The 10,376-nt window shown below is 38.6% G+C and overlaps 2 pseudogenes; one reads left to right on the forward strand and one right to left on the reverse strand.

The window, feature by feature from the left end:
- The first annotated feature begins 4,905 nt into the window (after positions 1–4,905).
- Positions 4,906–6,001, forward strand: LOC125177267 (heterogeneous nuclear ribonucleoprotein A1-like; annotated as a pseudogene).
- LOC125146510 (thymosin beta-15A-like) lies at positions 5,818–10,003 on the reverse strand (annotated as a pseudogene).
- Between the last annotated feature and the right edge of the window lie 373 nt (positions 10,004–10,376).

Consider the following 10,376-nt stretch of genomic DNA (forward strand, 5'->3'; position numbering starts at 1 on the left):
AGTGTGTATAATTAATTGTTGTATCTTCTTGATGAATTGACCCTTTTATCTTGTTTCATTATTGTTTTTGGCTTAAAAGTTTATACTCTCTGATATAAGTATAGCTACCTTTGCTTTATTTTGGTTACCACTGCATGGAATATATTTTTCCATACCTTCACTTTGAGATTATGTGTGTCCTTAATACTGAAGTAAGTCTCTTGCAGGTAGTATATAGTTGGATCTTGTTTTGTTTTTTTCTTTTTTTTCAATCCATCTAGCCACTCTGTGCCTTTTGAGTGGTGAATTGAATCCATTTATATTTAGGTAATTATTGATATGTAAGGACTTAGTAATGCCATGTTTGCCTTATTGACTGTTTTGTTTGTTTTGTATTGGCAGTGCTCTTTTTCTATTTCTGCCTACCTCTGTAAACTGTCGATATTCTAGGATGGTATGTTTTGCTTCTCCTGTTTTTCTTTTGTAAATCTACCTTAGATTTCTGCTTTGTGGTTACCATGAGGTTTACATAAACCATTTTACAGATAAAATGTTCCATTTTATGCTGATAGCAACTTATCTTCAATCTCCTACAAAGGCTCCACCTTTTACCCCCCCTCTTTTTATGTCACACTTACTTTCTATGTTGTGTATTCATTAAGAAATTGTGGTTACTATAGTTATTTTTAATACTCTTTTAACCTTTATTCTATAGTTAAGTGGCTGACCAACCATTCTATTTTAGAGGTTTCTAAATCTGGCCTGTATATTTTTCACCTATACCAGGGTGTTGTGTACTTTCATAAGTTTTCATGTCGCTGATTATTGTCTTTTCATGTCAGCTTTGAGAACTTCTTTCAGCATTTCTCCCTCAGCTTTTGTTTATCTGGGAAAGTCATTCCTTCTTCATCTCTGAAGAATAACTTCACTGAATAGAGTATTCTAGTTGCAGTTTTTATTTTCCAACACTTTGAATATGTCATTCCATTCTCTCTTGGCCTGAAGGGTTTCTGCTGAGAAATCAACTGATAGCCTAGTGGGGGTTTCTTTGGAGGTTATACTTTTTTCCCTGGCTGTGTGTTTAGGATTCTTTCTTTCTCTTTGATTTTTAACAGTTTCCTTATAATGTGTTTTGGAGAAAGGTCTTTTGGCATTTAGATAATATGGTAATTTATTAGCTTCACTGAAATTGGATATTCAAGTCTTTCTCCAAGTTTGGGAAGTTCTCAGCTATTTCTTTAAATAAACTTTCTGCCCCTTCTCCTCCTCTTCTCCTTCTGGAATCCTGATTGTTTTGGTATTTGTCCTTTTGATGGATTCTCTTAGATCATGAGGCTTTCTCTGCTCTTTTTTTCTTTGTTCTCTTCTGTGTCATTTCAAAACTCCTGTCCTTTAAGTCATTTATTCTTTAATCTAGTATACTCTAATACAGATGCTGTCTGCTGCATCTTTTATTCTATTTCTTCATTCTATTTTATTGTATCACATTCTTCATCTCATTCATTGAATTCCTCAGCTCCAGAATTTGTTTGGTTCTTCTTATGATTTCTCTTTCATAAAGAACTCAGGGGGTGCCTGGGTGGCTTAGTTGGTTAGGCGACCGACTTCGGCTCAGGTCACGATCTCACAGTTTGTGAGTTCAAGTCCCATGTCGGGCTCTGTGCTGACAGCTCAGAGCCTGGAGCCTGCTTTGGATTCTGTGTCTCCCCCTCTCTCTGCCCCCTCCCCTGCTCACACTCTGTGTCTCTCTGTCTCTCAATAATAAATAAACGTTTAAGAAAAAAAGAACTCAGATTGATCTTTTTCTTTTCTCTATCTTTTCTTTTCTGTTTCATTGCATTGTCTGAGTCTTCTTTTAGTTTGTTGCATTTAATTTTTTTAAATGTTTATTTTTGAGAGAGATAAACACAGAGTGCCAGTGGGAGAAGGACAGAGAGGGAGATATAGAATCTGAAGCAGGCTCCAGGCTTGGATCGTGGAGCTCTGCATGCAGAGCCCCATGCAGAGCTCAACTCAGAAACCATGAGATCATGACCTGAGCCGAAGTCGGACACTTAACCGACTGAGCCACCCACACGCCCCATTAGCTTGTTGAGTTTTTTTTAAAGTAGCTATTTTGAGTTCTTTATCTATTAGATCATACTATACACCTTTTACTTGAGGATTATTGATATCTTTTGGAGATGATATATTTCCTTGATTTTTCATGTCCCTTATATTTTTACATTGCTACTTGAAGTAGTAGACATTTCTTTAAATCTTTATTGGTTGCCTTCATATGGGGTACTGTTGATTGGTGCTGCTATATGTGGGTTTTCCTCAGCTTTTGAGTGAGTAGACCTGCCCACTCTTTTTTCTTCCTCTTGTGGCAGAATTCTTAAGCTTTTACATCTTTTCTTGTTCTTAGAAGTCACCAGGCTTGCTGCTGGATGCCTCTCTTTGGTTTTCCAAAAAGTGGTGGTTTCTCCCTTGTCCATAGCCCTGTTCCATTTTCCTGAGAGTACTCTGATTACAGGACCTCTATTACCATTGCACTTGGGAGCACACAAGGATATTGTCACAGAGTGTGTGTGTGCACATGCGTGTGCATGTTGGGAGGTGTGCGTTAGCACTGTTGGCATACAAGTGCCTGTGGACCCAGTGGGGAGATCTTAATGTGGTTGTACTTCCAGAGCCTTATCAGCAGAGTTCATGCTGAAGTCCTGAAGTAGTCACCAGGAACTGAATTACTTTGATGTTCTTATCTGCTTCTTACTCTGTCTTGCCTCCCCTTAGTCATGAGGTCTCACCTCAGTGGGCTGCATGTTGTTGGATACAAACAGATTTCTCTAGTCACCACCACACAAGTAAGGTAGCCAGGAACTCACCAATTTCTACCTCCTACACAGGAGAGGTCACCATGGATGAACAGTGTGGCCTTGTGCAGTGTCTCTTTTGGTTGGAAGGGTGGCTCTGGCAGAGTTTTTCCTTCTCCACTATGACCAAACTCATATCTTTCCTGCTCTAGTGGTGTTCTAGAATCTCCCTTCAGGCAGGCTGAACCTCTATAAGTTCTCTCTCACCCAAGGATATCTTTCCAGGTCAGCATTCTCCAGGCTTTTTTTCTTGGCCAGTGAGAGGGGGTGCAGCAGTTTTGCTGACTCTAAAATCTTTACTGAGATCCAAAATCTGTCTGCCTGTTTTTAGATGTACTGGTGGGCAAGAGTTATCCAGGTCTCTTGGCATATTAAACTGGGTCCAACACTTCTTACTGAGATATTTTGCTTGTGGATGAATGTCTAATTTGTTGTTTAAAAAGGGAGAGAGAAAAGACTAATGTCTTATGCCACCGTGATGCTAATGTCACTCTCATTTTTTAATGTAAGCATTTATAGCTTTGTTCCTTAGCACTGTTCTCACTGTTCCAAATTTTAGTTTGTTGTGTTTTCATTCGTCTCTAAGTATTTTCTAATTTCCCTTGTGATTTCTATTTTGACCCATTTGTTGGTTAAGGATATGTTAATTTCAGCAAATTTGTGAATTTTCCAGTTTTTCTTTTGTTATTGATTTTTAACTTCATTCTGATGTGACTGGAGAAGACACTTTGCACGGTATCTGTCTTCTTAAAGCTACTGAGACTTAACTGGAGGCCTAACATATGGTCTACCCTGAAAATGTTCTAAGTGCACTTGGGAAGAATACGTATGCTGTTCTTGGGTAGAGTGTTCTATGGATGTCTGTCAGATCTACCTTAGTTTATTCTAGTAAGCCCTCTATTTGCTTACTTATCTTCTGTCTGGTTGTTGCATCTACACTGAGAGTGGTGGTACAGTAAAGTCTTGGACTATTATTGCAGAACTATCGCTCCCTTGAATTCTGTCAGTTTTTACTTCACATATTTTGATGATCTGTCATTAGACATGTAAACATTTACAACTGTTATATATATTTGCTGTACTGAGCATTTTATTAACATGTAATATTCTTCTTTGTCTCTTTGGAAACTTTATAAAGTATACTTGGTTTGGAGCACCTGGGTGGCTCAGTCAGTGAAGCATCTGACTTTGGCTCAAGTCATGAGGTCAGGATCTCAGGGTTCATGAGTTTGAGCCCTACATCACGCTCTGCGCTGACAGCACAGAGCCTACTTCAGATCCTGTCTCCCTCTCTGCCCTTCCCCCACCCCTGCTCACATGCATGTGCACTCTCTCAAAAATAAATAAGCATTTAAAAAATAATGTATAATTTGTCTGATATCAGTTTAGACATCCCTGCTCTTTTGGTTACTATTTCTGCAGTATTTTTCCATATATTCACTTACAATCTATTTGTGTTTTGGGATCTAAAATGAATCTTTTGTAGATAGCATATAGTTGGATCATGTGTTTTTATCCACTCAGCTAATCTCCTTTTGTTGGAAAGTTCAATCCACTTCTATTTAAAATAGTTACTGATAAGAGAAAAACTTACTTGTATAATTTTGTTGTTTTCTAAATGCCTTATAACTCTTCTGTTGCTCATTTTCTGAATTACTGTCTTCTTTTGTGATTAAATTTTAAATGAAATATGTAATTTCACATTTCCTTTTGTGTATAATCAATCTACAGTAGTTTTCTTTGGGGTTACCATGCAGGTTACATTTAACATCTGAAGGTTATAATCTAATTTGAATTTATACCAGTTTAACCTCTTCTTTAACAGCAAAGTTTGGTTGTTGATGTCACAACATTGCATCCTGATATGTGTGCGTCCAAAAGCATACAGGAACAATTCTTTTAAATGTATTAGTTTGTTTAATTATTAAAAAAAAAGCCAAATGTGGAGATAAACACTGTTATAATAATACTGGCTTTTAGAAAAATAAAATTTTTTAATTGTTAATCTGGTCTTTCTGCCCGTGGACGCCGCTGAGTAAGCATCGTGAAAGTCTCCCCTCTTACCGCCATCATGTCTAAGTCTGAGTCTCCCAAAGAGCCTGAACAGCTGCAGAAGCTTTTCATCGGAGGTTTGAGCTTTGAAACAACCAATGAGACTCTGAGGAGCCATTCTGAGCAGTGGGGAATGCTTACAGACTGTGTGGTAATGAGAGATCCCAACACCAAGTGCTCCAGAGGCTTTGGGTTTGTCACGTGTGCATGCCACTGTGGAAGAGGTGGACGCAGCCACGAATGCAAGGCCACACAAGGTGGATGGAAGAGTTGTAGAACCAAAGAGGGCTGTCTCGAGAGAAGATTCTCAAAGACCTGGTGCCCACTTAACTGTGAAAAAGATTTTTGTTAGTAGCATTAAAGAAGACACTGAAAAACATCACCTAAAAGATTATTTTGAACAGCATGGGAAAATTGAAGTGATTGAAATCATGACCGACCGAGGCAGTGGCAAAAAGAGAGGCTTTGCTTTTGTAACATTTGGCAACCATGACTCTGTAGACAAGACTGTCATTCAGAAATACCATACTGTGAACGGCCACAACTGTGAAGTAAGGAAACCTTTATTTAGCAACAGATGGCTGGTGCTTCATCCAGCCAAAGAGGTCGAAGTGGTTCTGGAAATTTTGGTGGTGGCCATAGAGGTGGTTTTGGTGGGAATGACAACTCTGGCCGTGGAGGAAACTTCGGTGGGCGAGGTGGCCTTGGTGGTAGTCGAGGTGCTGGTGGATAGGTGCAATGGGGATGGCTGTAACGGATTTGGTAATGATGGAAGCAACTCTGGAGGTGGTGGAAGCTATAATGATTTTGGCCATTACAACAATCAATCTTGACATTTTGGGCCCCTACGAGGAGGAAGTTTTGGAGGCAGAAGCCCTGGCCCGTATGGTGGTGGAGGCCAATACTCTGCCAAACCATGAAACCAAGGTGGCTATGGTGGTTCCAGCAGCAGCAGTGGCTATGGGAGTGGCAGAAGGTTTTAATTACTTCCAGGAAACAGAGCTGAGCAGGAGAGGAGAGCCAGAGAAGTGACAGGGAAGCTACAGGTTACAACAGAGTTTTGAGCTCAGTCAAGCACAGTGGTGGTGGGGCCTAGCTGCTACAAAGAAGACATGTTTTAGACAATACTCATGTGTATGGACAAAAATTCAAGGGCTGTATTTGTGACTAATTGCATAAGAGGTTATTTTAGTTTCTGCTCTGCGGAAAGTATAAAGCATTCCAAAAAAGGGTTTTAATGTAGTGTTTTTTTTTTTGCACCCATGCTATTGATTGCTAAATGTAATAATCTGATCACGATGCTGAATAAATGTGTCTTTTTTAAAAAAATAAGTAAAGGGACACCTGGGTGGCTCAGTCGGTTAAGCGTCTGACTTTGGGTCAGGTCATGATCTCACGGTTTGTGAGTTCGAGCCCTGCATCCATCAGGCTCTGTGCTGACAGCTCGGAGCCTGGAGCCTGCTTCGGATTCTGTGTCTCCTTCTCTCTCTGTCCCTCCCCGACTTGTGCTCTGTCTCTATCAAAAATAAATAAATGTAAATAAACAAATAAATAAAAATTATTAATCTGAGGGGCGCCTGACTGGTTCAGTTGGTAAAGCATGTGATCTTGATTTCAGGGTTGTGAGCTCGAACCCCACATTGGGTGAAGAGATTAGTTAAAAATAAAATCTTTTTAAAAGTTTTATTGACCTGCTAAAACATGTAGAAAACAAAAAGTTCAGTTATAAACCATTATTACCACAAAACTAGATTTTATAATTGTCTATGTAATTGTATTTATTGAAATCTTTAGGGGTGTCTGGGTGGCTCAGTTGGCTAAGTGCCCAACTTCGGCTCAGGTCACGATCTCACAGTTCATGAGTTCAAGCCCCACAATGGGCTCTGTGCTGACAGCTCAGAGCCTGGAGCCTGCTTTTGAGTCTGTGTCTCCCTCTCTCTCTGCCCCTCCCCTGCTCGCACTCTGTCTCTGTCTCTCTCAAAAATGAGTAAACATTAAAAAAAAAAGAAAAGAAATCTTTATTCATATAGTTTTTAAAAATCATATGATCATCTCAATAGATGCAGAAAAATTTTTGACAAAATTCAACATCCTTTCATGATAAAAACTCTCAAATTAGGAGGAATCAACCTCAACATAAAAAAAAGGCCATGTATGACAAGCCCACTCTGTCATTTACATGATACTCAATGGCAAAAAGCTGAAAGCTTTTCATCTATTATCAGGAACAAGACAAAGGTGCCCACTTTCAGCACTTCTAATCAAAATAGTGCTGAAATTCATAGCCAGAGCATTTCAAGTAAAAGAAATAAAAGCATCCAAATCAGAAAGTGAGAAGTAAAACTGTTTGCTTGCAGATGACATAATCTTATATAGAAAACTCTAAAGACTCCATCAAAAAAACTGTTAGAACTGATAAATGAATTCAATAAAAATACAGGATATAAAATCAATACACAAAAATCAATTGTGTTTCTATATTCTAACAATAAACTACCCAAAAAAGATGTTAAGAAAAAAAAATCCCCTGTACACTAGCATCAAAAAGAATAAAATACTTAGGAATAAATGTAACCAAATAGGTAAAAGATATTGAAACTACTAAACTACAAAACTACACTAAAAACTGTGAAACACTAATGAAAAGAATTGAGGAAGACACAAATAAATGAACAGATATCCTATGTTTATGGATTGAAAGAATTAATATTTTAAAAATGTCTAGCAAAAATGAACTATTGGGACCTCATCAACATAAAAAGCTTCTGCACTGGGGCGCCTGGGTGGCGCAGTCGGTTAAGCGTCCGACTTCAGCCAGGTCACGATCTCGCCGTCCGCGAGTTCGAGCCCCGCGTCGGGCTCTGGGCTGATGGCTCGGAGCCTGGAGCCTGTTTCCGATTCTGTGTCTCCCTCTCTCTCTGCCCCTCCCCCGTTCATGCTCTGTCTCTCTCTGTCCCAAAAATAAATAAACGTTGAAAAAAAAAAATTAAAAAAAAAAAAAAAGCTTCTGCACAGTGAAGGAAACAATCAGAAAAACTAAAAGGCAACCAACAGAATGGGAGAAGGCATTTGCAAATTATATATCAGATAAAGGGTTAGTATCTAAAATCTCTAAAGAACTTATCCAACTCAACACCCAAAAAACAAATAATCCAGTGAAGAAATGGGAAAAAGACATGAATAGACACTTCTCCAAAGAAGACATCCAGATGGCCAACTGACACATGAAGAAATGCTCCACATCGCTCATCATCAGGGAAATACAAATCAAAACCACACTGAGATACCACGTCACACTTGTCAGAATGGCTAACATTAACAACTCCGGCAATGACAGATGTTGGCGAGGATGCAGAGAAAGAGGAACGCTTTTGCACTGTTGGTGGGAATGCAAACTGCTGCAGCCACTCTGGAAAACAGGATGGAAGTTCCTCAAAAAATTAAAAATAGAACTACCCTACAACCCAGACATTGCACTGCTAGGTCTTTATCTAAGGGATACAGCTGTGCTGTTTCAAAGGGGCACATGCACCCCAATGTTTATAGCAGCACTATCAACAATAACCAAAGTATGGAAAGAACCCAAATGTCCATCGATGGATGAATGGATAAAGAAGATGTGGTACATATATATACAATGGAGTATTACTTGGCAATCAAAAAGAATGAAATCTTGCCATTTGCAACTATGTGGATAGAACTAGAGTGTGTTATTATGCTAAGTGAAATTAGTCAGAGAAAGACAAATATCATATGACTTCACTCATTTGTGGAATTTAAGATACAAAACAGATGAACATAAGGGAAAGCAAAGATAATATAAAAACAAGGAGAGGGACAAAACATAAGAGACTCTTAAATATAGAGAACAGAGGGTTGCTGGAGGGGTTAAGGGAGGGGGGATGGGCTAAATGGGTAAGGGGCATTAAGGAATCTACTGAAATCATTGTTGCACTATATGCTAACTTAGATGTAAATTAAATAAAACAAAAATAGAAAAAAAGAAAAAAAATTGTCTATCGATCCAGGGTGCCAGGGCACCTGGGTGGCTCAAGCGTCTGACTCTTGGTTTCAGCTCAGGTCATGATCTCATGGTTCATGAGTTCAAGCCCCACAGTGGGCTCTGAGCTATCAATGCAGAATATGCTTGGGATTCTCTCTCTCTCCCTCTCTCTGGCCTTCTCCTGTTTGTACTCTCTTTTTCTCTCTGAAAATAAATAAATAAACTTAAAAAAAATAATGGTGGAGTAAATTTTTTTTTAAAAATGTCTATACAGCTAAAATGAACTACAGATTCAACTCAATACTTGTCCAAATTCCAATAGCAGTTTTAACAGAAATAGAAACAAAAATTAGAAAAAAAAATCTTAAAATTTAATGGAACAAAATTAGACTCAAAGAGCTAAAGCAATCTTCAGGAAAAAGAACAAAGCTGGAGACATCACACTTCCTGCTTTTGAACTATATTACAAAGCTATAGTAATCAAAACAGTATGGTATTGATATAAAAATAGACACATAGATCAATGGAACAGAATAGAGAACCCAGAAATAAAATCATGCACAAATAATTTTTGGATTATGTTTATTATTTTGTGGGTACATTAGAAATGAAAATAAACTGTGAGAAGCTATAAACACATGCCACATCATGAAGTTTATGGAACAATGGAGGCACCCAATGCAGAAGGTTAAAAGTGGCTTATCCCGTAGGGGATGAAAGAACTTCACACACAAAAGTCATCGATGCTGAGATTATTGATAGCATTTGCCAGCTGGAGTTTATGCACCAATGGAAATTTTAAAAACAAACATAAGGGAACACTGGCTACTCCTGACCTCTTAGCCAAGGAGTAAGGGTAAGTAAGAAGACATCAGAAGGTGCCTACAATCTCTACAAACACATAGGTTTACCAAAAAAAAACAAGCCCCAAACCAAACATTCAGGCAATGCTGAATTTGCTCTTCAAGGATCCCCATTTTATGATGTTTCAACAACTCTTTCTCTTGCTAGATAGTTTCCTTTGAGGAAAGAGTATTTTTTTCTTTAGTTTCATTTTCTTCCATTTTGACCTGTCAAGCTTCTCCACTTTGGACAAGTCTGGCTTATCATTCATCTTGAGGAAAAGACAGACTCAAGGCTTGAAGACCCGTAAAAGGCTGACTGTGGGGCTAACACTGCTCCACACAACACAAAGTTTCCACAGTCAAATGATTTTTGACAGAGGTACCAAGAATACATAGCGGGGAAAGGGGACAGCCTCTTCAGTAACCGATGTTGTGAAAACTGGATATCCACATGCAAAGGTACGAAATTCGATCCCTACCTTACACAACATACAAAAATCCAATCAAAAAAAGATTAGACTTAAACCTAAGACCCAAAACTGTAAAACTTCTAGAAGAAAACATGGGGAAAAACTCCTTGACATTGGTCTTGACAGTGATTTTGTGGGTCAGACACCAAAAGGATAGTCAACAAGAGCAAAA

This window comes from Prionailurus viverrinus, chromosome D1 (genome assembly GCF_022837055.1).
Source record: "Prionailurus viverrinus isolate Anna chromosome D1, UM_Priviv_1.0, whole genome shotgun sequence".
Lineage (NCBI taxonomy): Eukaryota > Metazoa > Chordata > Mammalia > Carnivora > Felidae > Prionailurus > Prionailurus viverrinus.